At 36.2% G+C, this 20,606-nt stretch overlaps 1 protein-coding gene across 1 annotated transcript in view; it reads right to left on the bottom strand.

The window, feature by feature from the left end:
- Positions 1-16,789, bottom strand: part of LOC145263163 (uncharacterized) — a 43,163-nt gene extending 26,374 nt beyond the window's left edge. The window contains exon 1 of the mRNA XM_080120179.1: positions 15,684-16,789. The gene's annotated coding sequence lies outside the window, so the exon portion shown is untranslated. The remainder of the gene's footprint in view (positions 1-15,683) is intronic.
- Between the last annotated feature and the right edge of the window lie 3,817 nt (positions 16,790-20,606).

Below are 20,606 nucleotides of genomic sequence, written 5' to 3'. Positions count from 1 at the left end.
AGGGGAGGAAGGCCTCTCCAGTCTTGGATGACAACATTCCTAAAGCTGGTGACTCAAACAAATTACCAGTTTGCAAACCTAAATTGCTTAAGGAGTAGATAGGCTCTGTCTATCGCCCGGCTTCCATGCTCCTTCTTTGCCTATTAGTCAGGCACAGAGACACTATCACAGTGAACCGACAAAACACTTATGGTAGATCTTGTTTCTTGTCTAGGGCAATGAATGCCGTTTCCTCACTCCCGACACATCCCACCCCTCAAAACTGGGCACTTGGGAGTGCTTGAGTACCACATATGCCTATGCAATTAGATTGGGCTGACCTTCTTCTGATGGGTTGAGGGTACTGGATTGACAGTTCCTGGCTGCTGTTTCCGACTGGTAGTACAGACCCCTAACTCTTTGGTAGAGCATAGAGCGGCTGCTCCATCAACAGTTGTATAATATGGGGATGTTTGTAGTGCCATGTTGCGCATTGAAAGGGACCCTGCACTCATCCCCTATGGGCTTTCCTGAGGCCACAGTCCTAGTTGAAGAAAGGTCAGCTAATGGTCTACTTGTGTTGCATGTCTGATACCCTGCATCACCGCTTGTTCAGCTCCCCCTTACCTAACTGAAACTCTTTAAAAACATGATGACAGTACAATCAAATAATAAACTTAAACTAGGCCTAGGGACAAACAAATCCAACTTGCCTCCTCCCTTGAGGCTTGCATTCACTAACATCCGTGGGCTTAGAACTAATTTAGCTGATGTTGAAGCATTTCTCCTAACAAATACCCCGGGTATCTTAGCACTAAGTGAGACTAACCTACACTCCTCAATCCCCTCTAACTACTTTAACATGCCTGGCTATCTCTCACTCTGCCGTAATGACTCTGACAGACATATGCACGGACTTGGAGTCTACATTCGTAACACCCTCCCCCTGACTAGAGAAACAAACCTAGAAACGGACGATCAAGCCTTTATGTGCTTTAGACTAAACATGCAACATAACATTAGCTACTTTTATTTTCTCTACCGCTCTCCCTCGACCCAGGACTGCACCATAATAAACAAAGTCTCTGACAGCATAGACACAGCACTCTCCCTCGACACTAGCGCACAAGTACATGTATTTGGTGACTTTAATGTTCACCACAAAAACTGGCTTGGATTCTCTACTCACACAGAGGCAGCACAAAACATAGCTTCGCTATATTTCCACTCCCTATCACAAATGGTTATGTTTCCAACCCGTTTCCCTGACCAGCAAGAACAACACGCATCACTTCTAGATCTCTTTCTGACCACAGTTCCCGAGGAGTGTATAACAAATGCTGACAGCCCACTCGGGAACGCTGATCATGCAGTGATAATGGTCGAAATCGCTCTAAACTCTAGACCCAAAACTCAAGAGCCAGTGCTCAAAACAAGATATTATAAAAAGGCTGACTGAGAAGCCATCAGATATCTTATCAGAGATGCTCCATGGGGAAATATTTTTTTCTCTTCCTGCTGAACAGTGCGCAAATGAGACCACTGAATAGTTCAAAAGAGCAATTGAAGCACATGTTCCCATGCGGAAATTTCATAGCAAGCCCCACTCTCCCCAATGGTTTACTTCTACTTGCGCAACTGCCATTGCTCAAAGGCAGAATGCATACCACAGATTTAACCGACATAAGTCCAGATCAAACAGACAGAAGTATATAGAAGCTAGAAGTAATGTTAAGAAAGAAATAGCAACAGCTAAGAGAGAATTTACTAAAACCACTAAAAAACGCATTGAAGCACAAAAATTAGGAACTCGTGACTTCTGGAAAATCTACAACAGTGTAGTAAATAATGGACAATCAACAATTCCTCCACTAACCAACAATCACAAGGTTGTTTGCTCAGCAACCGACAAGGCTAATATGCTTGCCAGCCAGTTTGCCTCAAACTCCACACTGGACCCTTCCAACCACCCCCTGCCTGACTTTCCTTTGCGGACAGACGCCACGCTAGACTATCTAAAAATCACCCCTGCTCAGGTACATGCTATCATAAAAAACCTTGACACTTCAAAAGCATGTGGCCCTGATCTCATCCCAGCTGTGCTATTAAAAAAGTGCTCAGCCGAAGTAGCTCCAGTTCTCTCCAAACTCTACAACAAATGCCTTAATGAATCGTGCTTTCCGGGCTGTTGGAAAACTGCTTCTGTGGTACCAGTATTCAAGAATTCTGGCGAAAGAACTGACCCATCAAATTATCGCCCCATCAGCCTCCTCCCACTTTTCGCCAAAATATTTGAGACCATAATTAATCATGCTCTAGTACGTCACCTTACAGATGCTAAACTTCTGACTGACAAACCATATGGATTTAGACAAGCCCGTTCCACAGCAGAAATCCTCACTGTAATCTCTGAACATATATACCATTCACTGGACAAAGCGGGGGAGGGCAGAGCGGTAGCTCTAGATATATCTAAAGCTTTTGACAGGATATGCCATGAGGGTCTCCTCAGGAAAATTATTTTATACGGTATCACTGGTAGAATACTTAACATAATTAAATCCTTCTTAGATAAGAGAAAAATCCAGGTTGTCCTCGATGGTCGTACATCTAAACAGTGTGATATAAATGCGGGAGTGCCTCAGGGGTCTATCCTTGTTCCTAATATTTATTAATGACCTCCCCGACAAAACTGCCTCTGAGATGGGTATATATGCTGATGACACCACACTCTATAACAGGCATGACAGAAAAACAAATGAACACATAGCTTAAGAAATGGCAAACACACTAGAGGATGATCTCCAATCTGTAGTGGAATGGGAACAAAAATGGATGGTCACATTCAATGTTGCCAAGACTAAACGGGTTTCCTTCAATAATTACAAGAAACCTTCTCTGCCACCAATAGCAATGGGCAGTGACTCCCTGTCCGGGAGTACATCTTTCAAACTGCTTGGCCTAACGTTCACAGGAAACATGAGTTGGAACAATTATATTGAAAACATTGCCAGGGCCGCTGCAAAGAAGGTAGGCTCTATCTACCGTGCTAGAAAACTACTGACACCTGAATGTATCCTGTACCTCTATAAGGCCACCATTCGCCCATGTATGGAGTATTGTTGTCACATTAGGGCTGGTGCATCTGCTGCTAGTCTCTCTCTCCTAGACAAGGTTCAAAAGAGAGTCGCCAATCTGATAGGCTCTAAACAGGCATCTAAGCTTCAGCCTCTGTCCCATCGATGACACGTTGCATCCCTCTGCCTGTTCTACTTTAATGGTGAATGCTCTGATGAACTGCAGACATTTGTGCCCCCACGACGTAGACACCCTCGACAAACCCGACCGGTAGCTAAATCCCACCCCAACACAGTAGAGATCCCTAGATGTAGAAGATCTTTCTACTCCAGTAGTTTCTTCCCCAGAACCGCTAGATTCTGGAATTCCATTCCAGGTCCCTGCTTCCCCAACTGTACTGACATGCAGAAGTTCAAGTGTAACGTGAACCAACATCTTGCTGCCCAAATCCCAACATAGTGCCCCAGTAGTTGCTGCCCCTGATAGTAGCCCCTACACCACAGTGGCAATGTGCCTTGTTTGGGGTGAAAATGTAATAAAAAAATAAAAAAAATTGCATTCAACGTCAGGGTTTGATAAATCTGAACTTGATATTACGAAGAGTAATTCAGTTAAATTTATCTTGTATGGTTCCATCGTGGTCAGAGTGATAGCCTTTCATTAAAAAAAAAAAGTAACATGAACACCACAGTAAAAAATTAAAACAAAGAAAAAAAATATGAGAAAACCTGTTCTTTAATTAATAAACAAAATAAAGAAAATTCGGCAATGTTGACTTTATTAGTTGGCAAGATAGCATCTGTGAACGGATGGAAAAAGTGGAAGGGAACACCAATTTTAGCAAAACGAAATTAGTGAGTCAACTGTAGAGACTAGCAAGAAAAAACAACAACAAATCGACTGCGGATAAAAACAACTAATAACTAAGAAATGTTTTTCTTTTTTTGTTTCAACTAGACTGAAGTTTCACATAACATTTTAATAAACAAAAGATACCATAAAAATTGAATTTCATCTTCCTTTCTCTGCATAACTGTGAGAAATTCCACATACAACCACCATCTTTCTTTTAGGCCGGCCATGCAGCTATAGTAGCCGGTCTGTGATTGATTTAAATTTGAATGTGTCAGGTGATTTGACTTGGCACCTTTTTTGTATTCATGCGTTTATTTTTCAGTCTAAGAAAGAACTCAAATCAACGGTTCCCTAACTAGGAAGCCAAGACAATTCCTTCATGGACACCAAACAGTCGGTGAACGAAGGACACATCTCTTACAAGCAGAAACAACTAATTTTGCTGAACCTATTCAAATCAAGGAGAACATTGTACTACTGGTTGGCATGTTATTATCCAATTATTGGATCTTATCTCATTTCTTCTTGAGTCCAAGGGGCTCACATTATGCCTGATTATAGGTGCCATCATTCCCGCCATGTTCTCCATGATCTTCATGGATCCTTCCAAAGGAACAACGAACTAACATTCCAACAATAGGAATTTGAACTAAAGGCTCCATGCGTATGGGAGCAAATCGGGCCACCGTTTTGCAAAAGGACTATACCAGAACCGAAGAACTTTCATTGCTGTTATTTGTGAATAAATTTTGAGTTTAAAGGTATGGCTTTTGTTTGTGGAATTTCTGCAGAAAATTGAGTCGGAAAGAAATTTCTTACACTTCTCATTTTGTTGAAACCGATGAAAAAAGAAAAAATGATTTTCTTTGTGCAAACGTTTAGATTCTCATTTTTTACATAATGGCTAGTTTAAATATATTCTCAGTTTTTTTGCAAAGTGTAATAAGATCTCATTTTTTTGCTAACGTAATGATTAGTTATAATTTGTGTAAATTCTTGATTTAAGACAAGCAGAATTTTTTTCATAATTTGAGCAGATTAAAAGATAAAATTTTTTTTTCTGTTTCATTACATCAGAAAAGTAATTTTATTTCATTAATGTTAACTTCTGTCGCTAAAAACTAATAAGACTTAGTAAGTTTCGATTGACGATATGTTTGCACTCTTAAAAAAGTAAGAAAAACACTTTGGAATTCTTCTTACATTTGAAATTGTGTTAGATAATAATTTAATTTGACCTTGAAATTGGGGTCATAAGTTACTAGCGTATTATAATTGCATCTTTTCGAATTAAGATCCCACGTGGATCATTTGTACGTGACTAAATTGGAAGAAAAACACAAAAACTTTGGTTCAAACTCTGTAGACGTAAAAAAAACCCACAGGAGTAAAGAAATTGTTAATGATTTTTTCCCCGCAATTTAAATGTTAATGATTTTTTTTCTGCAATTTAAATGTTAATTGTAAAGTCACACTTTGAAAGTGTTTATTGCACACATTGGATATTAATTTGATTTTAAATCATTGATTAATTTAAATTGAGATTAATTGCTGGCGGCCATTTTGTTAAATAGAGATTGCTAATGTTGATTGTAATTGTGATGCCACGTTTAATGTATTAATTATTTTGTGCTGCTGTTATCAGTTTTCAAATGAGTTGAAATTTTATTATTAAAAAAAAAATCTTTAGGGGACAGGAAAGGGTTTAATTCCTCCCTTACCCCACTTGTTAGGCATCATTGGTAGCTCTGGAATTTCGAATTCGGTTATAAATGTGTAACTCGATTATATTCGTTAGAGCTTTGCCCAAATTTGGCTTTATTAATCGCTGGTGGCCATTTCGTTAGCATGTTTATTTGTGATTATATAATTCTATTTTGGAATAATATTGGCAGTTTTCGCCACCGTAATTTTTGCAGATAATTATATCTCGGTTGTTATTAATTGTTATCGAAGAATATGGCCCTGAAGGAACTTATGACTAAATGTGAGGCCAAAAGACTGCACATAAATTGTGCTGTGAATTGGTTAGAAGTTAATGACCCTTCACCAGATTTTTCAAGTCCCGAGAAGCAGTAATTAGAGTTTGGTTAAGGAACTTGGATGACCTGATAGACCAAATTCTAATCAAGACTCCAGAAGATGAGAAATTGCAGCTTTGCGAGGTTTCGGAAAGGTTTTCTTCAAAAATCAAAAATTGCTTCGTTAAAATTAAAGTTAGATGTACCTCAAGTTATGCAAGCTTCGATGGTTATGTCTGTAAAAATGCAATTGGACTGCCAGAGGTTTTCCGGCATATCCATAGATGATAAATTTTCGTTCAGAACATTTCTGAATAAATTCGAATTTTGCACTGATAGTTTAAATAAAGCTGACAGACTGTTAGTGCTGAAATCAAAACTAGATGGGGATGCATTTGATATAATCTCCAGTCTAGATGTAACATCAAATAATTATGATGTAGCCCTAAAATTGTTAAGGGAAAATATTTAAACCCTGATTAGATTAAAAACCAGGTTTTTGAGGAAATTATTCCTCCTCCGTCTCTTATAACGGATTTTAAAATTTTTAAGTTGTTTCTCGAAAAAGTTTAGAGAGATTTGACTGAACATAACAAGTCCTATGGTACTGATTTTTTTGCTGAGGGTGGGAGCTCATGGGCATTGAATGTTCTAATGTTATAAGAGAATTGATGAGTAGAAATGGTGAAAGATTCTCTAAATAATATTATGTGTTTGAAATTACGGAATATTTATTAGCTGCCTCGCTCAATGTTCGGTGGGATATTTGCATGCCAAAATTGGCGCCTTCTTCACCTAAGATGAAATCAAATATGGTGTCTTCTTCCCATGTGAGGTGAAGGCCACTTTATTATGTAAGCTATGCAGATTACTGTAGTAAATTTCATTCCTTTGAGGTGAAATGCCAAAAGGCTAAATAGTTAAAATTATGCATTCGGTGTCTGGGTGAACACTCAGAGGCAGTTTGTCGTGGAAGTAAGGGATTTCCTTACCCGTGTGTTGTCTGTGGGTTGAAAAGCCATTTTAGTGTTATGTGTCCTAAAGAAAATAAGTCCTTTGTGGGCCGAACAACATATTCTGAACCACAGAACAGTATTTTTCCCATCCTTAGAATATTGATGAAAGCACATAGACGACCGATATATTTCTTCTGTTTGATTGATACTGGGAGACAACGTTCGTTTTTCGCCCAGGAAATTCTATTTTAATTGTGTTCTGTTAAAACCATAAACCACAAAAAGGTTGATATGGCGGTGAACACGTTGATTGGCAGTGACTCCTTGAGATTGCAGGAGTACAATATATCTGTAAAAATAGTTGATCAAAATCCTTTTAAATTTGCGGCGTTATTTTCCAGAGATTTAAATTTAAAATTCGAAGTGGATAATTTCGATAAAGTTGTCAACAACTTATCTTAAGAAGGTTTCCGGCTCTGTCCCGGTTACAAGAATTTAAACGGAACTCCCATTAAGGGGATTATTGGTTTGGACCTTCTGAGCAAGTTAGATAATCTCATATTAGTTGAGTATCTTAATGGAAACGCATGGCAACATGGAAATTTCATAATTCTGTTTGGCGAGAGCCGACATGTTTTGAATAAAGATTCACCTTTAATTGTGAAATCCCTCCCTCAATGCAACAGCTATTTGATCAATTCTGTGCTAAATCCGACACTCTCTTATGAGGACAGATTGAAGCCTTTCTCCGAATCCACAGTTGAATGAGGGGTAGAGACGTTGCTCAGTCTCGACTCATTAGGAATTGATGAAGAAGTTAAGTTATCGGCCGTGGACAAGGAAAAGATAGAAGAGTTTAAAAACTTCATCATATGGGAAGAGGGGAAATATTACGTAAACTTACCGTGGCATCATGATAGAATCCCATTGGTAAAAAGTAACTTTGTGACTTCCTTAAAGGTAATGGACAGAGTGGCAAAGTCCTTAGAAAGGAAGAGAATGTATTTGAGGATTATTAAGTGTTTGAGGATTATGAGGAATGTTGAATACTGGAGCAGTTTTTTGTCCCGCCGGGGAAGTATGAAGATTATATTTGGGTTCCTCATAGACCCGTTATTAAGGCGGGAACTGGAGTGACAACAAACATTTATCCCGTATTTAACTGCTCCCTGAAACGTTGGGAGGGGACATCAATTAATGACCCTACATGTGCATGAACTTATCTGCTAAATTATTGGATTTATTGCTGGGATTCAGGAAAAACGAATATGTCCTTCTAGGTGATATAAGGAAGGCCTTCTTACAAATTCACCTTAAATCGGAAGAGGATAAAAACAGATTTTGTTTTTTCCTTAAAAAAGGTGACAAATTATGTACTTACAGGTACAAAACAATTATATTTGGGTTCAACGCTAGCCCCTTCATTCTGAACTTCATTTTGAAATTCCATGCAGAAAAATATGCAAAAGATGCAGCATCGCATGTTATTTCCAACAATTTTTATGTGGATAATCTTGTCACCACCAGTTATGATGTAGAGTCCCTACTTGCTATTTATGACAATGTTTGTAGCAGATTGTTAGAGGCAGGCTTCGATTTATGATCCTGCAATTCTAACTGTTCTAAGATACAAGATAAAATGTTGGAGGATGAAACTATTTCTTCTCCCTTCCCAGCCTTTGAGACGGTATTGGGTTACCTATATGATCCTATTCGGGACACATTCAAACTTTCTCCCACTTTAGTGGACCCTGAGGTCAATACCAAACGGGGGATTCTTTCGCAAATATCAGGAGTATATGACCCTTTATCTATGCTTCTCCCTGTCATGATACAGGGGAAGATCATTGTCAGCTCGATCTGGAAAAGCAAGTTGTTGTCAGATGAGCGGATACACAAAGAGCTCAATAAGCTGTGGCAAATCCATCCCAAGGATCTAAATGATTTGGGGAAGTTTGAATTTCCCAGGCGTGTATTGTCAGAAAATCAGTCTGTTGAATTTATTTGCTTCTGTGACGCGTCGAAAAACGCATACGGATTCGCCCTGTATGCGAAACAGGGAGCAAATTGTTCTCTGTTGTTCGCAAAGGCCAGAGTGGCCGCAATTAAAGGGAAGTCAGTTCCCACTTTGGAACTATTGGCTATGTTTTTAGCCCTTAAGGTACCTCCTCAAGTTTTGGGTGCTCTGGGGACCCTTAACATTGATAATTTCTCCCTGATGTCAGATTCCCAAGTTGCCCTCTCGTGGGTCCTGAACGGTAAAGGATCCAAGAAAAATATATTCATTGAAAACTGAATCACAAAGATCAAAACATTTTCAGAAGATATTAATATTAAATTTGGCGTTCTACCAAAATTAAAATATGTTTCTTCGTCGGAAAATCCGGCAGATCTTCTAACTAGAGGTATCAATACTTCTAAATTTTTCCAGTTATTAAATTTCTGGATGTATGGCTTGGAATGACTCAATAGAGATGGCAGTGATTAGTCAATCTCACCCTTACCTTGTCTAAATGAAACTAATAAAAAAATTGTATCATGTTTGTACTCTCAGGAGACATGTCCCGTTGGATATTACAAGGTATTGCAGCTTATCTAAGGTAATCAGCGTCTTAGACAAAATGTTGAAATTTTATGATTTGTTATGTCACCATAGTGCTAACAATTTTAATAGGGGCAAATGATTGCTATTTGCTAATATGCAAATGGAGGCCTTCTCCCATGAACTAGGTTACTTGAAAGAACCATGCGGGGCAAGTGCCTTCCCCTAGGTTAACTGCCTGAGGGTTATTCCTTGATAAAGATGGGTTAATTAAAACCAAAGGAAGGATACAGAATTCTGATATTCTGCCTTTTGAGTGTTAAGTTTCCCCTTTTGTTGGGAAAAAATCATTATTTAACAAAACTGGCGATTAAGGAAGTTCATCTTAACTGTTGCCACATGGGGGTTAATTCAACCCTCAGTAAGTTAAGGCTGTCTGGGGTTTGGATCCCTCAGGGCAGACAAGCCGTAAAAGCCCTCGTGCATACTTGCACCGTATGTAAAAAAATAAATGCTCTGCCTTGTAAGGTACCTGCAGGGTCAATATTGTCTGCTCATCGGGTGAACTTTGTTCGCCCATTCAAACAAGTCGGTGTGGATTTCACCAGTCAATTTTCTATAAAAGGTTAGAGGGGTAGAAGTTAAAATGTACATATTACTCTTTACATGCATGAGTTTGCGTGCAATTCACTTGGAATTATTGCTGGACATGAGCACCCGCTCTTTTATGCTGGCCTTCATTAGATTTACCAATTTATTTGGTATCCCTACGCATGTATATTCCGATAATATGAAATACTTTGTTGCGTCCAGAATATTATTATTGAATGTGCTCGAATTGGACGAGTTGAAGGAACAATTTAAATCCATACACATCGCGATAGAACAATTCCCCTTTACTCTGCCTGGCAGGGAGAGACTTATTAAAACTGTCAAACAATGTTTGAGGAAACTGTTGGGCAGAAGAAAGTTGGATTATTTTGAATTTCTGATTGCACTTTCTGATGTGCAAAAGGCAATAAATGACAGACCCCTCACTTATATTGCTTCTGCCGACAAAGACTTTAGTATTTTAACTCCGAATCATTTTCTTCAAACAGGATATCAACCTCGTTTGCTTATTAATAATTATAATGCTGAATTATGTCCTGACCCTCAAATAGGACTGCCTTATTACATTCCCTCAAAATGAGGCATAAATTTGTTGAAAAATTCAATCATATCTGGCATAATGATTACCTCTTGTCATTAAGAGAAGTCGATGCCAAAATTGGAAGCAATTGTGCCCCCAAGTTATCTATTGGAGAGATAGTACTTATTAAGACTCCCAACAAAACCAGACAATTTTGGAATCTTGGTAAAATAATCAAATTAATTACTGGAAGCGACAATAACGTTCGTTCTGCGGTTATTCTTAAGAATGGGTGCGAAAAGGTTAATTCCTTAAAAAATCTTGTGCCCTTGGAAATTAAGGGTAATGATGATATTGCATCAACTGAGTTTATAGAAGAAGGAGGTCCCTTTTTCTATCCAACCTGTTTTGTTCCCAATGATGGAACATCACCAATGGTGTGCTACGATTCCTGTGACAGCTGGTACCATTTCATCTGCATAGGAGTTAATCAGGAAGATAACTTAGGGGAGTGGCTTTGTTCTAATTGTAAGGATAAAGCTCCCCAGGTCAGTCTATATAGTGAAAATTAGCTAATGTCTGGATGCATGAGAATTTTGAAGTTTAAACTAAAAATTGACAACAGACAGTGTCACACATATATTAATATTAAAAAAGTTTAATTGAATTAAAGTTGTAATTAACTTGTATTGGGAAAAAGTAATGATTATCCATTACTTTTTCCTCTCCTCCTTGGCAGTGTAATATTAAGAAAGTTTAACTGAATTAAATTATAATTTTTGAATCTCAATTTTGAATTATCAACAAATAACCATATTAAAGTTAAGAAATTTAACTGAATTAAAACATTAAAATTATAAATCTGTCTAAGTTAAGACTTATGTTTATCGGATTAACTTGCTATCTGTTGTTTATCCGACCGTTTTATGTATTAACTTGCATTGGGAAAAAAGTAATGATTATCCATTACTTTTTTCTCTCCTCCTTGGCAGTCTGTGAGAAATTCCACATACAACCGCCATCTTTCTTTTAGGCCGGCCATACAGCTATAGTAGCCGGTCTGTGATTGGTTTAAATTTGAATGTGTCAGGTGATTTGACTTTTTTGTATTCATGCGTTTATTTTTCAGTCTAAGAAAGAACATGGAATGGTATAGACTCAAACCAGTGGTTTCCTCACTAGGGAGCCAAGACAATTCCTTCATGGACACCAAACAGTCGGTGAACGAAGGATACATCTCTACAAGCAGAGACAACTTATTTTGCTGAACCTATTCAAATCAAGGAGAACATTGTACTACTGGTTGGCATGTTATTATCCAATTATTGGATCTTATCTCATTTCTTCTTGAGTCCCAAGGGGCTCACATTATGCCTGATTATAGGCGCCATCATTCCCGCCATGTTCTCCATGATTATCATGGATCATTCCAAAGGAACAACGAACTAACATTCCAACAATAGGAATTTGAACTAAAGGCTCCATGCGTATGGAAGCAAATCTGGCCACCATTTTTCAAAAGGACTATACCAGAACCAAATAACTTTCATTGCTGTTATTTGTGAATAAATTTTGAGTTTAAAGGTATGGCTTTTGTTTGTGGAATTCATTTGCTTCTGCAGGGAGGAAATTGAGTGTGTAGGAAAGAAACTTCTTACATAACAGAACAAAACAATGAAATGAAAAAACAAAGAATCTTTTTTTTTGTTCTTTAAATAGACCTGTAGTTTCACATAACAATTTCATAAACAAAAGATACCATGAAATTGTTATGTGAAACTACAATCATATTTGAAAATAATACTACTACTACTAATAATAATAATATAAAAAACGAAAAAAAAGTCTCAGATTTTTCATTTCATTGCTTTGTTTTAGTAATTATGCAGAGAAAGGTAGATGAAATTCAATTTTTATATTTTGTTTATTAAAATAAATTAAAAAGTGAAACTACAATCTACTTGAAAAAAAAACAAAACAAAAACATTTCTTGGTACTCATGCACTTATTGGTCCATGCTGAAATAATAGCGTTATTATTTAAAAAACCATTCTTAACATGGGGAGGGTGTTTTGTACCTATTCTACACTTTAACCTTACAATTGAAGAAAAAAACATATCATAAAAATTTAATTAAACTTTGAAATACGATTTAAAAAATAGCACGGATCAGTATTAGTAGGTGTATCAGAATCGGCCATTAAAAATGCTGTATATTAATTTGAATAAATCAACTTATTATCTTTCGAAGCTTATAACTACTTGAAAAATGTAATTCAAACCCTAATTTTTTTTCAATTAAAGGAGCAAAGACAAAATTAAAAAAAAAATAACAAGTTTAATAGCAAACTATGCAATATTTGATTTTTTTTAAATCGGTTTCCTTTAAAAAAGATTTAAAGAAAATCAACTAAATTTTACTTACTTCGATTATAAAAAATATATATAAATTCCCAAAAATCACTTACCTATAAAAAATTCTATTCAATGTGTACTTTCATTGTTTATTGTTAAGAATTTATCCATATTTGTACTTATATTCCATGTCCTTTTTAAATAAAATACTTTTTTACACAAGGATTCCAAAAAAAAAACAAAAAAAACGCGAACTCAGATTTATTGACTGTTCAAATAAAGGGAGAGAAATCTCTGATTTTTTTCGCAATTATCTTACGATGACTTATAAACGCCAGAATTAATATCTCTTTTTATTGTGTGCTGTTAACAAAAATTAGTATTTTTGGGCCTCCGTAGTTGAAAAAAGCACACATTCACTTATAAATTTTTGCCGTTAAACAAAAAATTCAGTCGACCAATTTTTTTCTTCTTTTAATTCTCTTAATGAAATACACAAGTTTTGATTATTATATCTTATTTCTACTTTATCGAGTGATTTTTTTTTAAATATCTAAAAAAGAAAACATTGAACGAAATAGAAAAAAATGCCGTTAGCATCCAGTATTTACTTGACGATATAAGCATAACATGAGTTTTCATACAAAAAAAAAATAAATAAAATAAACGTGGTTTGAATAAAGAAAGGTTTTACACTTTGGACTTTACAGGTAAATTTCCAAAAACACTTCTTTTTTTTGTTTTAAATTAGAATATTTTATTTATTGATCTTTTATCTTCTATTTGTGATATACTTTGGTGAGTAAATTAATTATTTAAATTTTAATAGACATTTCAAAATGGGGGGTGAATAAAAAAAGCGTTTGTCTAAAATATTATATTCAGTTTATTGGAAAGAGCATAAAATTTAACATTGACCCTGAAATTATCGTTAAAAATTGAACCAATAGAAAAATTTTGATAGATTTTTGAAGTTTAAAAATTGAAAAACAATTAACTCATAAAATTCAATTGATTTTATACGTAAAAAAATGGCTGGTTGAATGTGCACCGGCACTTTGTAAACACTGTTTTTTAAAAAATAATATTTCTATTATTTTTTAAACAACTTTAAGTATATTCCATACAGAAAATAAACAACCCACTTTAAAAAGAGAAATTACGAGTTTTTTTTATATTTTATTCATAGTTTTCTGTTAGGGGTGGCCAAAATTCGGTACTCTTCCATAATTTGATCCAAATTCTCGTGAATTCCCGTCAAGCATGGATCGGGCGAGACCGGCAATTATCGGTGTCGCCCGAGTGTTGTTCAAATGTTGAAACACTAACTCGACTTTTTATTTTATTTATTTAATATTTTTATTCTGTTATGTTTTTAGTAATTTTTTTTAATTTTTAAGGGGGCGGGAGTGACTTTTTATTTTCTGATTAGTTATTTATTATTATCTTTTTTAATTCAATTTTTGGGTGTTTTATTAGCCAATGAAAAAGTGCTATCTAAATGGAAGCAGACGACATTTGAATTGGAAGAAAGCGACTAAACCAAAAAAAAAGAAAAAAAAAGAAAAGCTGACAAATATATTTTCAAACTCGACAAACAGAAAAATGACAGGCAAGAAAATAAATCTATACATGTTAGAAAAAGAAATGAAAACATCGATGCAGACAATTTCATATTGTCAGAAGAAATTGCTGTCCCCCAAAAATGAGGTGCAACAATTGCACAATTGTAAACACAAATGTTTACTTAAAGATCGTGTGTAAAGCATGGTTTCTCCTGGAGATGTACAAATGGACAGTGCCACCAAAAGAACTTGACTGAACAACAAGTATTGAAAAAAAAAAAAAAAAACAAGGAAAAATACGGTTACAAAAAAGAAAAGAAAACAAACAAAAAAACTTGTACTTACATTTAACAATTATATGGTTAAAAAATCTTTTGGAGAAAAAACAAACTTTCTGTTGATAAATATTTTGAAAAAAAAAGAAAAAAGTAAATACTAAAATGAAATAAACATATTTTCATTTTTCAAGTTTTTTTTTTGTTATTTCTTATTTGCATTTGTATTTTTTTTTTTTTTTTTTTTTTTCATTAGTCTGCGTCTGTTACGACGCTCGGCTGACACCGATAATTGCCGGTCTGGCCCGATCCATGCTTGACGGGAATTCACGAGAATTCGGGTCAAATTATGCAAGAGTACCAAAAATTTCCCCCAAAATTCTGATACACCTAGTGCATTAGCACCCATTTCTTAGTTATTAGTTGTTATCAGCAGTCGAGTTGTTGTTGTCTTTTCTTGCTAGGCAGTACAATCGACTCGCTAATTTCGTTTCGCTAAAATTGGCGTTCTCTTCCACTTTTTCCATCTTGCCGACTAATAAAGTGAACATTGCCGAAAATTCGAATAAGAAAATTATTCAAGCTATCGTTTGATGCGTATGTTTACTGTTTTGAAATTTACAAATATAAACGGTACATGCACTTATTGATCCGTACTGAAATAATAACGTTATTATTTAAAAAGCCATTCTTAACATGGGGAGGGGAGGGTGTTTTGTACATATTCTGTACAATTGAAGAAAAAACATATAAAACTTTAATTAAACTTTGAAATACGATTTAAAAAATAGCGCGGTTCAGTAAGTGCATTAGCACCATATAAACCATTGTTTTGTAAATAACTTGAACATTATATTATTGAAATACACAAGTCAATTGAATCGCGAATGATTAAGAAACAAACAAAAGAAAAAAATAAACTCACCAAAGTTGAGACATAAGCGGACAGGAAAGCGCAACTAAAAAAATAAAATAAAACCGGAAACTAATGTAAAAAGTAATTTAGAGTGATCTCCCTTAACATTACATGTTTATCTCCCTTGAATTTTGCCTTTTTTTTTTTTCTTTCTTCCATTTCGAATATAAGAATAGCTTTCAGATTTAAAGGATTTTATACGATTTTCAGGCTAGGATTATTACGTTGTATCTGTTCGGTCTCATGGAGGCAGTCACCTTAAGCCCCCCTTTTTTTACTTTGTGGCGGCAAATTGTCATATCGACGGAAATAACTAATTGAGATTTTTTTTTTTAATAATCGATTTAAAAATAAAAACTTTCTTAACAAATAATGGTTATACTGAAGTTTTCAGTTTTAAGTTGACTCTCATTGAAATAACATTATTTTAACTAAATTAAATACGCCGACCGACATTTACTGTGTATTGGTAATTCTGGTCACACATCTCACTCCATTCTTTGTGGTGCATCGTCCATGTGGAACCTTACCTTCACCCACACTCGGTCGTCCGTTTTGAAGACAGCCTGCTTTTGATTGTGTGCTCGCGGCGATGTTCCATTGATTCTTTTCAGCCGTATATAATACCGATAGACCTTGTTGGCAGGTGCTGTATCAGAGAACATGTGACTCTTTGACGTGATGTTGTATCAGTATACTGCTTCCAATATGGTACACCGTTCTTTTGGCTGCCATCCTTTTTAGAGTTCTGTGACATCGCTCGATGATGCTGTTACCAGAGGGAACAGTGTAATTGAAGTAGGATTCTTCACTCATCTAGAAATGTGTTACATAAGCTGTTCCAAAAGGCAGTGTTTATTATCCGTCAGAATCGTTGTCGGCAGACCTCACTCATAGAAGAGCGTCTTTAGCTGGTTGATTACACTTTTCACGTTTTGCCGAGGAAGGGGTTGCCAGATGGAAAACTAAGTGGCCAGCAGTAAATGTAAAACATGGGCTCCGTTGCAATGGGTAATACCTATTGCTACTCGGAGCTATTTTTAACACTTAAAGCCTCCTCTGACCAGTCCATGGGTGATGGATCGATCGACATTGACACTCTTCACATTCTCTGACGACAGTTTTCATGGTGGCTCTAGAAACTTCAGGGTCAATCTGTTTCGCAAAATAGAATGCCCGTCTTATTACATCCTTCATCCGGCTTTAAAGGTACAGAAGAATTTTTGACTCCAGCACATGGATATAGGGTCGTGCGCGCACACGTATGATATAATATCTCCAGGATGACATTATTCTGCACGCGCTTGGCCTAGAGAAGGGTAAGGGACTTTACTCTCAAAGATGGCTACTCGGCTGGTCCCTATCAAGCTTATTGCCTGAATCCAGTCGAGTGTAATTAAATTTAATTATCTTTTCCTGAATCTCCAATTAAAACAGAGGCGAAGAATGCAAAGAAAAATATGAGGCAAAAATTTAACATGTAATGATGAGGAGGCCAGAGGCAGAAATATAGTTTATATATTTTTTGTGGGGTTTTATTTATTTTTTATAAACAAACAAACAAAATAGTCCAGAAATTAAACCAGCAAAAAAAAAAAAAGTTCGATGATGGAGAAAAAAGGCGGGTTTCATTAGTTCCCTCAAAAAGGGGGCGGGTGATCAGTTCTGAGATGGAATCAACAGTTTGACAAAATGTACATTTGCGCCGATAAAATCTGATCGATTATTATGCCGGGTTGCAAACAACATAAGTTACTTTTTTGATGGGGGAGAGACGAAGAAAATTTCACGAACCCTTTTCTAACATTCAAATCCATTTGACAAGATGCACAGGGAAGAAAATCCTTTTTCTTTTTCATGTTATTTCCATTTTGTTCTTTTTCTCTTTTTGGAGCGAAAAACATCCGTCGCTTCCCATTGGCATCTCAGACTCCCCTCTTTTTTCTTCTCTCTCTCTCTCTCTCTCTCTTCCTTGGCTGCTCCTGGTGTTCCCTTTGTGACCTTCGAGCATGACCTTACATCAATTCTAAAATTAGCTTGACCCTAGCAACGTCGCGGTCATTTATTTGTTCGACTTACGTCCACTCTTAGGTCTGTTTTTTCTTCCCACAGCATTTTCCAGGCCAAGGACCGTGACAGTCTTACATCATGATGACTGCTTTGTTGGTAAACAATCTTCATCTGCTTAAACCCGATTTAGCTCACAGATGCAGTCCAGGCAGGTGTCACAGGCTCAGTGTGCTTCTTAATTGAATCATACCACATCTGAGACACTGATTGACACATATGCTAAGGTCTTGATGTCAACCTACTATTTGACGCACGCCGGATCTTCTTTGTGCACTCTAGTAAGACCCTCTTTAATTATGTTGTTGAGACAGGCATCAGATGTTCTCTGCTTGATGAATGCCACGTCAACGTGAAGCTAACTACTCACTGAAATATGCCCAACTAACTTTCCACATGATGAAAATATATTCTGTCGTGTGACAATACAAGGCATGTCCGGAATTTTGTTCCCTCTTCTCTAATATAGAACATTATCCTCTCCTCAGACCTGCAAACCAACACTCATGCACTATTCTGTTGCCTCTCCAGCACTTTGGTAAGGAGGCCAAAGCTGTAGAGATATACCGTCACATGTGTCCTGGGCACAACACTCTCATCTACTTATACGTCATTAATGTAGGTAGATGGTGTCTGCTGTATGCACTTGTCCTTTGTCAAAATAGTATCAAAATCGTTTGCATGATGAACGATGCTAAATTGATTCTAATCTCTATGCGAGTCAGGCAATATCTTCGTCTCTTGATTAGTACAGTTTGATTAGTATACCACAATGATTAGTGCACGTGTACTTATGAAGGTCTATTGCCACAATTCTTTCAACTTTTTATGCATATGTCTACTTGAACGTAAATAGGTCCATGTGCCCATTTATTTCCCGATAGTTTAGTTGAGCACCTTTTATTTGTTCTATTGAATGACTGCTATTAATGGAATCAGATCATTTGGGCGCCCACTTCCTCTTGTGGGTAAGGAACCAACCACCCATTAACAATCGAAGCTTGTAGTTCATTATTATATTCTGCATGATATATATAACAACCTATTTTCAAAAGATGAGAAGAAGTCAGAATCTACCAATACTCCGATCTAGCCCATTGGATTTTACTTTTATTATGGGGAGCACTTCTAGTTTATGTGGGGAGGGAGTAGTGCTGGCCTCTCGCTCTTTCACTCATTTTCTGAACACCTCGATGTCCTTGTTGCTAGCACCAATAACAGTATATCTCCAGAATTATCCATCTTGCTTTGCCACCAGGCTACCGACAGTCTCTAGCTAAGTGATTGGAACCTCCACACTTGTGGCACTGCACTGCGATTGCCTCCTGCTGGTCGGGGGTTAAAGATGGGTCCACAGGCCCACGAAGAAGAACTCTGTGTTGTTCAGTCACTACAGCAACAGGCTCATCCACCTGTACTTCTTCTGTCATGAGAACTCGATTCCTAGCAAGAATCTGTTCTGAGGTTATGTCACTGAGCTATTTTTACTGAAGTGGTTGACCACTTTTCTGTTTATTAAAGATTCCAGCAACTTACTCATGATGGACAGGAAGCTGATTGGTCTATACTGAGGAGATGATACACGAAATTGTTATATAACTGAACTAGGGAGTCTTGACACGAAAACGCAACTGAGTCGTCGATCAGAGGGTTGTTCTTTGATTAGACAGGCCAGGTCATGTAGATCACTCAAGTATTCGTCCACAGTTAATCAGCCAAATGCCAAATGTTTTCCCTGTCATTTACATTTGGTTATTTGTTAAATGAGATAGTTCTGGAGATTTTGGAAAATTATAAAGGACTGATCAAAAATGAGCAGAATATTGCCTGCCCTGCCTTAGAGTTTGGCCCCCTTTTAATTTCAGTAACTTTAGCCAATTTATGTGGCTGGTCTCATTCCCTCTATAAAACACACCACACTCTTCGTGTCTTCTTCTTCTTCTGGTTTCCCTGCGCCGGTAGCAGAGAGAGCACAGTTTTTGTTTCTTTGAGATGAAACTGTAGTGTTACTACAACACTAACGTGTAGATATACTCGAGTCAACTCGAGTAGATCTACACGTTAGTGTTGTAGAAACGCTACGTGTAAATCTAAAAATCAACTAATGGTCAGATTTTTAATAGTTTTCACTTCTAAATTAATCAGTATTTAAAATGCAGTTTTTGTAAAATATTTTCAAAATATTATAAAACTGAAGAGTTTTAAAATTTTAACTATTGCATTCGTAAATAGAAAATGGAAATGAATTCCATAGTTTTAGTTTTTTTTGTTAATTATGGCATTTCTCAATAATATTTAATATAATCAGTTGAATTACAAAGAAAAAATTCTCCAAAATGATTAATTTTTATAATATATTAATTCGATAATTCTGAAAAGGTTAATTTTAAACATAGAAGCTAGATCACGATTTCACAATTTTTTCAAAATACTTTAATATAATATAGAAATGATTATTAACAATTTTAAAATATCAAATTCAATAACAATTAAAAATATTTAATTGTAAATATCTCTGTAAATAATTGTTGGTTAAAATTGTTTTTAACGTTTTTTTTTACCAAGAGATAGTGTCCATATTAAGATATTTTGTACAATAGAAAAATTTAAGTATAAGGCTCATTGTTGATAAGACTAATCAAATAATAGACACATGAAAACACCTCAGCATGACTACAAAATGAACATCTAACCAAAGACACAGAATCGTTGCTGACAACTGAACAGAACAACGCGACCAGAACGAACTATATCAAAATCAAACTAGACATAACACAGAAAAGCAGTAAACTGTAAACGGCATAAAATTGAATGCAGTAAAAAATAGTCAGCAGAACAACAACAACAAAAATAAACAAGCAAAAA

The sequence above is a fragment of the Euprymna scolopes genome, chromosome 38, assembly GCF_053919585.1.
Source record: "Euprymna scolopes isolate OS-2025 chromosome 38, ASM5391958v1, whole genome shotgun sequence".
NCBI classification, from domain to species: Eukaryota; Metazoa; Mollusca; class Cephalopoda; order Sepiida; family Sepiolidae; genus Euprymna; species Euprymna scolopes.
The sequence above is the reverse complement of the archived record's forward strand: the minus strand, read 5'-3'. Positions and strand labels throughout refer to the sequence as shown.